Source organism: Ranitomeya variabilis, chromosome 4, assembly GCF_051348905.1.
Source record: "Ranitomeya variabilis isolate aRanVar5 chromosome 4, aRanVar5.hap1, whole genome shotgun sequence".
NCBI classification, from domain to species: domain Eukaryota; kingdom Metazoa; phylum Chordata; class Amphibia; order Anura; family Dendrobatidae; genus Ranitomeya; species Ranitomeya variabilis.
In genome coordinates this window covers 214152738-214161962 of record NC_135235.1, presented here as the reverse complement: position 1 = coordinate 214161962, position 9225 = coordinate 214152738, and the positions used below count along the sequence as shown (strand labels likewise).

Here is a 9225-nt window from a genome sequence, read left to right as displayed (position 1 = left end):
TGAGTGACTCCATAATTTTTCCCTATGCTTGGTTAAAAAAAGTAACCATTACCGATGACTACCACATTTTTTGTTCTTGATTTCTTTTAGTGTTTCTTAAAGCCAGAAAGTTGCCATTTGAAATGACTTTAGTTTTGTACCATGTCTGTGATCTGCTTTTTTTCTACAAAATTAAATAACTGAATGAACATCCTCCAAGGCCGGTGATTCCATAGTTTTTGCCAGGGGTGTATTATAATACACTAAGGCTAAGCAAAATTTTTCAAAAATGACCACAATGGATTTCTTTGATCTCTTTTACTGTGTGGTGACGGACACGGATTCTGTTGAATTTGGTATTTTCCCATCCCTCTCCTTGCAGAGGATATCATGGTTGCTCTGCTTTCTGTCTACACTCATGCACAACCTAGGTGATCTTTCCCGTATCCCCTTGCAATTTGACGTGCATGTGCCTTTCTCCCTGTTTAGAGCCTTTGTGATCTGACATCTCTAAAGATACTTCAACCCGGATTTAGTCTCCTTCTAAACTCCCTGCTCCTATTACTAATACTGATAGAAAAGAAAGGGAGAGCAGAGCAGAGAAACCCAATACAGTCAAAGGGCAGTGTGATTTAGAATCTATGCAGCAGGATAACCAGCTAGATAAAGGAGTTGTACAGATTTTACACCAGTAATAGGTTTTGAATGTATGGAATAAGCATTAATCTTTATCCACTGATTGAAGTTCACTTACCCCGAGATTTCGCAATGAGGGTGAAATAGAAGTCCTGGTCACCCATAATATTTTTCACTTTACATAAATAGTTTCCAGAATTCTCTTTAGTCACCTGTAAGATCCGGAGACTAGAAAAATGATTGTTAGTGGTCACTTTGAATTTCTCATCATTCTTTATAGGAGTGGTGTCGGCTTCATAAAACCAAGAGAAATTAGCAGGGAGGACCTGAGGAGAGGGGTAATTTCGTGACTGGAGTTCTGGCTGTAAATTCAGTGTCAGGACGGCAGTTTTTCCTTCTACCACATCTATTTCTGAGTTCTCATCATGCTGTGGGCACTGGGGAGGCTCTGATGGTGGAGAAACAGAAAAAATATATATTTAATAAGCATACATTATCCAGCATTTCCAGGTATTTAAGATTTTGTGGATCACACAGATAGATGGACAAGAGAGATGTATATTATACGTCCTGCTTTTCTTCCACTGAAAAGTTTTTCTTAGTGTGCATATGGGTGGTGGCCCACGGTATGGCCGGCCTTAAACAAGTATTCCCAAGTTTGAAAATTTTCCCATATTCTTGAGTTTACTATAGTTGGTGGTCTGACTGCAGTGGTTCTCAGCGATCCAGATAACAGAGGCTCCAAAGAGCCTTGGTTGAATGGAAGGAGGTCCATCTTGTGCACAACTGCTCCATTGATTCTAATTGGAGTGCTGAAGGTCGCATTAGGCGAAATCGGGCACTCCCGTTAAGAATAAATGATTGACCACCATTCCATACACATGGGGTTCTTCAGGGCCCAAGTTCTTGGGATCTCATGGGGCTTCGTTGGATCCCAAGTGATCAGAAAGTGGAAAAGGAATAATTTTCAAACTTCAGATTACCCCTTTAATGTAAACCAGATATAAGCAGGAGCAGGAAAAATGCAAAAGGGGATAAAGTTACAGAACTTTTTTTGACAATGGTTCAAAATGGTGCCACTGTTTCCAATAGTTATTCTACAGTATAGAAGTAAATAAGGGGAATATCGATTTACAATCAAAATGGTTTTATGGAGTACGTAGATCTGGAGATATGTTGAGTCTAATCAATGAGAAATATTGATTTCTTACCCAATATTAGTATACAGCTTGAGCTTTTTCCCAATTGGGTTCCGGTACAGGTGAAATTGGATCCATGGATAAATTTAGTCACATTCAGGTAAACTGTGTTTAACAATGTCACACTTGCAGTCGCATTATAGACAATAGTCACATTCGCTGCAGGGTTTCCTCCTGGCCAGGAACAGCCGACGGTTCCTTCCCCGGTATGGTTTTGGGCAGTACAGAGGATGTTGCCCTTTGGATACCCTATAAGGCAAAATATTATAAATCATATCTAACTCTACTAATTATGTTTTGGTAGCGCTCTGGGAAACAAAATGTTGCACCTTTTATGACCCTATTTATTTCCATATAATTAGTTAAAAAGAAGTGTTTAAATCAGGTTTTTGCATAAAATGTTTTTTTTAGCCATTTTTTGAATTTTTTTTTGCAGAAAAAAAATCTTGCAGTTTTCACACTGGCCACTAGGCTGACCCTACCCTTTGTATTGAAGCATCTAACGAGCATGTGCAGAATGGAGGAAGAATAGGAGGAGCCATTTCAACACCTATTGTGATTGGTAAATCCTGTGTTATCGGCTTAGTATAGAGGTGTTACCTGTCATTGTAATCCTGCCTCTGTTGATAAGGAGTTTGCTGAAAACTCTCCAGGAAAGACTAGGAGTATGAATCCAAAATTGCTCTACTGGCCAGTGTGGAAATTGCAAGATTATCCATTGTATAGTATAAAATACTATGCACAAATTGTGGCAATTTTTTTTAAAAAATATGAAAAAAAATCCCTGATTAAAACAATAGGTAATCTCCTGATAACACACTTCATTTCCATCTTATGTGTTTCCATAGAACCACAAAAAAACATCAGAACTGAAAAGTTGATCTTTGTTTTCATACAAATATCATTAGATTTGAATATCTTTTTTTAGGATTCTTATCTGTCCCATTGTGTCCTAGTTCCTTTTTGTTCAATTTCTCATTGTTAATTATTAATCTAAGTAGGCAAATGATGTCCATTAGTATTTTATCTTCTATGCTCAGTTGTTGTCTTTCTATGTAACTTTTTACCTTTCAGATCTTCTTAATTTCCAACCATGAGTGTTGAGTCACTGACAATCTTTGGGTTCTTGCATTTTGCACTGATGTTGAATTCTTGGGTTTGTTCTTCCAGACTATTTTCACTCAAAATGTGCTCAGATTTAGGCTCTTTTCACATTGTGCCATCCCAACATAAATCTCACGGGGTAAGGAGGATAAAAACTTGAAGAATAGTCCTGGTGCTGCAAGAGGATATGGGGTGTTCGGAGACTGGTTTGAAGAAAAGTTTCATTGAACAGTACATTTTGGAGTTGATCTAACTCCTTTATCAGGTACCTGATGAAGGAGTTAGATCAACTCCGAAATGCGTTGTTTCAATAAAACCTTTCTTTATCAGGTATCTGATGAAGGAGTTAGTTCAACCCCGAAACACGTTTATTTCAATAAAACCATTCTTCATTAGTGACCCAATGAAGGAGTTAGATCAACCCCAAAACGCGTTATTTCAATAAAACCTTTCTTCATCAGGTACCTGATGAAGGAGTTAAATCAACCCCAAAACGTGCTATTTCAATAAAACCTTTCTTCATCAGGTACCTGATGAAGGAGTTAGATAAACTCTGAAACGCGTTATTTCAATAAAACCTTTCTTCATCAGGTACCTGATGAAGGAGTTAGATCAACCCCGAAATGCGTTTATTTCAATAAAACCTTTCTTCATCAGGTACCTGATGAAGGAGTTAGATCAACTCTGAAATGCGTTGTTTCAATAAAACCTTTCTTCATCAGGTACCCGATGAAGGAGTTAGATCAACTCTGAAATGCTATAATTTCAATAAAAACGTTTCTTCATCAGGTATCTGATGAAGGAGTTAGATCAACCCCGAAACGTGTTTATTTCAATAAAATCTTTCTTCATCAGTGACCTGATGAAAGAGGTAGATCAACCCCGAAACACGTTATTTCAATAAAACCTATCTTCATCAGGTACCTGATGAAGGAGTTAGATAAATGAAGGAGTTAAATCAACCCCAAAACGCGTTATTTCAATAAAACCTTTCTTCATCAGGTACCTGATGAAGGAGTTAGATAAACTCTGAAACGCGTTATTTCAATAAAACCGTTCTTCATCAGGTACCTGATGAAGGAGTTAGATCAACCCCGAAATGCGTTTATTTCAATAAAACCTTTCTTCATCAGGTACCTGATGAAGGAGTTAGATCAACCCCGAAACGTGTTTATTTCAATAAAACCTTTCTTCATCAGGTACCTGATGAAGGAGTTAGATCAACTCTGAAACGCGTTATTTTAATAAAACCTTTCTTCATAAGCACCTGATGAAGGAGTTAGAGCAACTCCAAAATGCGCTGTTTCAATAAAACATTTCTTCATTAGGTACCTGATGAAGGAGTAAGATCAACTAGAAAATGCATTGTTTCAATGAAACCTTTCTTCATCAGGTACCTGATGAAGGAGTTAGATCAACTCCAAAATGCGTTTATTTCAATAAAACCTTTCTTCATTAGGTACCTGATGAAAGAGTTAGATCAACTCAGAAATGCGTTGTTTCAATAAAACCTTTCTTCATCAGGTACCCGATGAAGGAGTTAGATCAACCCTGAAATGCTATAATTTCAATAAAAACGTTTCTTCATCAGGTATCTGATGAAGGAGTTAGATCAACCCCGAAACGTGTTTATTTCAATAAAATCTTTCTTCATCAGTGACCTGATGAAAGAGTTAGATCAACCCCGAAACACGTTATTTCAATAAAACCTTTCTTCATCAGGTACCTGATGAAGGAGTTAGATAAACTCTGAAACTGGTTATTTCAATAAAACCTTTCTTCATCAGGTACCTGATGGAGTTAGATCAACCCAAAAACGCGGTGTTTCAATGAAATCTTTCTTCATCAGGTACCTGATGAAGGAGTTAGATCAACCCGAAATGCGCTGTTTCAATAAAAACGGACACCAAACTTTACTGTTCAGGTTCGCCCATCTCTACTTACGAGTCCAGGAACCAGTGGCCTAAGTCATTTACCGTGGATTTACTCATGTCCTCCTACCCTCTCAAGTGTTGTGCCTGCTTTGCACAACCTAATCAGGTGAGCAACATACGATTATTCCCCGAACTTTCAGAGCTACTAATCCAAACAAGAAGCGCTTTTCTTTTCTCTTTTTCTTACAGCAGAAATCTGAGACATCAACATTTATTGGAATTTGGTCCTGGATGCCTCAACTGACTGTGCAATTCCGTACAACAATAAAATAAAAACATGTGAACACATGATCCCCAACAAGCAAATTGTTATGCGATGACCCGCTAGATGCGGAAAGCAGAGCTGAATCCTAACAGGGATTATATTACACACTTTTAGGACTCTGAAAGCTGCACTGAAAGCTTTCCAGCAGTTCATCCTTTCATGCAATCTATTTGTAAACTATTTTCAGCCTGTTTATGCATCTAGTTGTTATACTTGAGACAGATTAGGAACGACCCATGTCACAGTGGGAAGGCTTTTATAATTTTTTTTTAATCAAAATGGCATTAACTAAGTGATGTATGTTATTTACATCCACTATTACTATTTATTTGCTCTAGGGAATATGCTCATTTTTTTTCTTGGGTTTTATATTTTACACAAATATTAAAACGTCAAGGAGCATAGAACACAAACTTACATGATACCGTCAAATTCATGGAGCTGCTGGTGTTGGTATGGCTACAATGATGGATTGTGCAGGTGTAGGATCCGTTGTCGGACTCAGTTATGGGGGTGAAGACCAGGGTTGATCCCTTGCAGGACACATGTGGCTCAGAGCAGATATTCTTATGACCATCACGATCGAAAGTGTAAGAAGTCACAGTCTGGTTCCCGGCATCACACTGGAGGGTCACACTGGTGCCATTGATAAATGTCTGGTTGACAGGTTTGAGAATTGGAGCTAAAAGATAAGCTGCAGAAAAAAAAAATAGGATAGAAAAGTGAAAGTTTATTGATAAACACTGTAAAAAAAAGGGTAGATAATTTACTAGACTGCAACAAAGTGGAGATGAAATAACATTACATGGAAATAACAGCTGTATGCACAGCACATAAAGGTGGGTACTTATCTACGGCATAATTAGCCCCCTGCCTCAGGTGGTATTGTCGACACTCTTGTGCAAAGTGTAAGTTCTTATGGTCAGTGGGGTCCTCTCTCTCCTGTAGAGTGTAAGCTCTTATGGTTAGTGGGGTCCTCTCTCTCCAGCAGAGTGTAAGCTCTTATGGTCAGTGGGGTCCTCTCTCTCTCCTGTAGAGTGTAAGCTCTTATGGTCAGTGGGGACCTCTCAATCCTGTAGAGTGTAAGCTCTTATGGTCAGTGAGGTCCTCTCAATCCTGTAGAGTGTAAGCTCTTATGGTCAGTGTGGTCGTCTCTCTCCTGTAGAATGTAAAATCTTATGGTCAGTGGGGTCCTCTCTCTCCTGTAGAGTGTATGCTCTTATGGTCAGTGGGGTCTTCTCTCTCTCCTGTAGAGTGTAAGCTCTTATGGTCAGTGGGGTCCTCTCTCTCCTGTAGAGTGTATGCTCTTATGGTCAGTGGGGTCTTCTCTCTCTCCTGTAGAGTGTAAGCTCTTATGGTCAGTGGGGTCCTCTCTTTCCTGTAGAGTGTAAGCTCTTATGGTCAGTGGGGTCCTCTCTTTCCTGTAGAGTGTAAGCTCTTATGGTCAACGGGATCCTCTCTCTCCTGTAGAGTGTAAGCTCTTATGGTCAGTGGGGTCCTCTCTCTCCTGTAGAGTGTATGCTCTTATGGTCAGTGGGGTCCTCTCTCTCCTGTAGAGTGTAAGCTCTTATGGTCAGTGGGGTCCTCTCTTTCCTGTAGAGTGTAAACTCTTATGGTCAGTGGGGTCCTCTCACTCCTGTAGAGTGTAAGCTCTTATGGTCAGTGAGGTGCTCTCTCTTCTGAAGAGTGTACGCTCTTATGGTCAGCGGGGTCCTCTCTCTCCTGTAGAGTGTAAGCTCTTATGGTCAGTGGGATCTTCTCTCTCTCCTGTAGAGTGTAAGCTCTTATGGTCAGTGGGGTCCTCTCTCTCCTGTAGAGTGTAAGCTCTTATGGTCAGTGGAGTCATCTCTCTCCTGTACAGTGTAAGCTCTTATGGTCAGTGGGGTCCTCTCTCTCCTGTAGAGTGTAAGCTCTTATGGTCAGTGGGGTCCTCTCTCTCCTGTAGAGTGTAAGCTCTTATGGTCAGTGGAGTCATCTCTCTCCTGTAGAGTGTAAGCTCTTATGGTCAGTGGGGTCCTCTTTCTCCTGTAGAGTGTAAGCTCTTATGGTCAGTGGGGTCCTCTCTCTCCTGTAGAGTGTAAGCTCTTATGGTCAGTGGGGTCCTCTCTCTCCTGTAGAGTGTAAGCTCTTATGGTCAGTGGGGTCCTCTCTCTCCTGTAGAGTGTAAGCTCTTATGGTCAGTGGGGTCCTCGCTCTCTCTACTGTAGAGTGTAAGCTCTTATGGTCAGCGGGGTCCTCTCTCTCCTGTAGAGTGTAAGCTCTTATGGTCAGTGGGGTCCTCTCTCTCCTGTAGAGTGTAAGCTCTTATGGTCAGTGGGGTCCTCGCTCTCTCTACTGTAGAGTGTAAGCTCTTATGGTCAGCGGGGTCCTCTCTCTCCTGTAGAGTGTAAGCTCTTATGGTCAGTGAGGTCCTCGCTCTCTCTACTGTAGAGTGTAAGCTCTTATGGTCAGCGGGGTCCTCTCTCTCTCCTGTACATTAGAGAGAGCACGTGGAGAATATAAACTTTCAGGCCCGCATTAGGATCCCCTCTTATTCTCTAACCCATAGATAGTTGAAGAGGGGATAAATAAAAGCCATAATAATTGTGAGATCAGACATCTGACTACATAGAGCTGCAGTCTGCTATTGTGGAGACTCAAAGGAGCTGTATGTACAGTAGATATAGGAGATCTGCCTGCAAATGTGCGATTGAAAAAGCACAAAAATGCAAAAACAAAGGCAAGTGCAAAATTTATAGCACCCTGTCAATACTGATGTACAATTTTCTGTGTATATCAAAAATTGTATATTTATGTATATTGTACATTGGTCATACTTACGGTATATATGAAGGTCATACTCTTCAGTCCTAAATGTGAATTTATCCAAGTCAAAGATATCTACTGTATAGTTTCCCCGATCCTCAGTTGTGATATTTTCCAGCTTCAGGGTACCATTGTTAAACAATTCACATCTTCCATTGTACGAAGGATTATAGGCTGTTTTTTCTCGGACAGGGTCCCATGCTGCAATGATAGATTTGTTTGATTTTTCCATTCTCCAGAAAACCTCAAAATTTGAGTTCTTATCCAAACTGAGATACAGATACACGGATTGTCCTACAGTCCCATTTACTACCGTAACCGGAGCAGATACAGAACCTGTAATAAGAGGGCACAAAATGATAAGAAAGTGACATAAACACGTCTGAAGGAGTCAAGTTATGTTCTACGCATCAGTCAGAAGTTTATAAAAAAAAAAGTAGTATAAAGTTTGCATCGAATACTTTACTTTCATGCCGCCCCGAGCTTACCGAATAGTAAAAATATGATAAAGCCGGGTAAAAGCCCCATGAAATCCATCCAGGTATTAGGTGAGTAGTCCTCGATATGAAGTGCGGGTTATTATACTAGGTCGTTTCATCTGCTCGGTTCACAATCTGTGGTTTATTTATTAACAGGTCGTGCTTGACACAACGAACAAAGACTTCCCTCCCGAAAACTTTGCATCCGTACGTGCATCATTAAGGTACAGACATGGGTGGTGTTTTTTTTTTCTTTTTAATCGAGAAGAGACTTTCTCACTTTTGTTTTATTATTTTATTTATATTTATTTATTATTTAGTTTATTTATTTATTATCTTTATGCATTTTTATTTTTTACAATTTTTGCTTTTATTTAGAGATCAGGTTAGCAAGGAATACATGATCATGTTCACTGCTGCGCCTCTAGACTACGCTCACAATAGCCTTTCGACATTTTGTTTTTCTGCTCCATTTTTGGGGAAACAGACAAATAGAATTAACCCTTTCTTTAAAGAGCCATAACTTTTTTTATTTCTCCTTCCGCACATCCGTATTAGGGCATATTGTAGTTTTGAATGACGCCATTCATTTTATCATACGATGTGCTGGAAAGCGGGAAAAAAATTGCAAGTGCGATGAAATTGCAAAAAAACATTTTATTTTTAAAAAATTTTTACCATGTTCATTATATGGTAAAACTGACCTGGCAATATGCTTAGTGGTGAAAAAAATCTGCACATTTGTAAGGAAAACTTTTTTTTCTTGTGTCGCCATTTTGCGAGACCCATAACGTTTTCATTTTTTGGGATCTGGGGCTTATTTT

At 39.6% G+C, this 9225-nt stretch overlaps 1 long non-coding RNA gene across 1 annotated transcript; it reads right to left on the bottom strand.

The window, feature by feature from the left end:
- Nucleotides 1-1826: 1826 nt before the first annotated feature.
- Nucleotides 1827-8258, bottom strand: LOC143768643 (uncharacterized). Its single transcript, XR_013213982.1, has 3 exons — nucleotides 7938-8258; nucleotides 5536-5811; nucleotides 1827-2063 (listed from the first exon to the last, which is right to left on the bottom strand). It is a non-coding gene; the product is annotated as an uncharacterized LOC143768643 (long non-coding RNA).
- Between the last annotated feature and the right edge of the window lie 967 nt (nucleotides 8259-9225).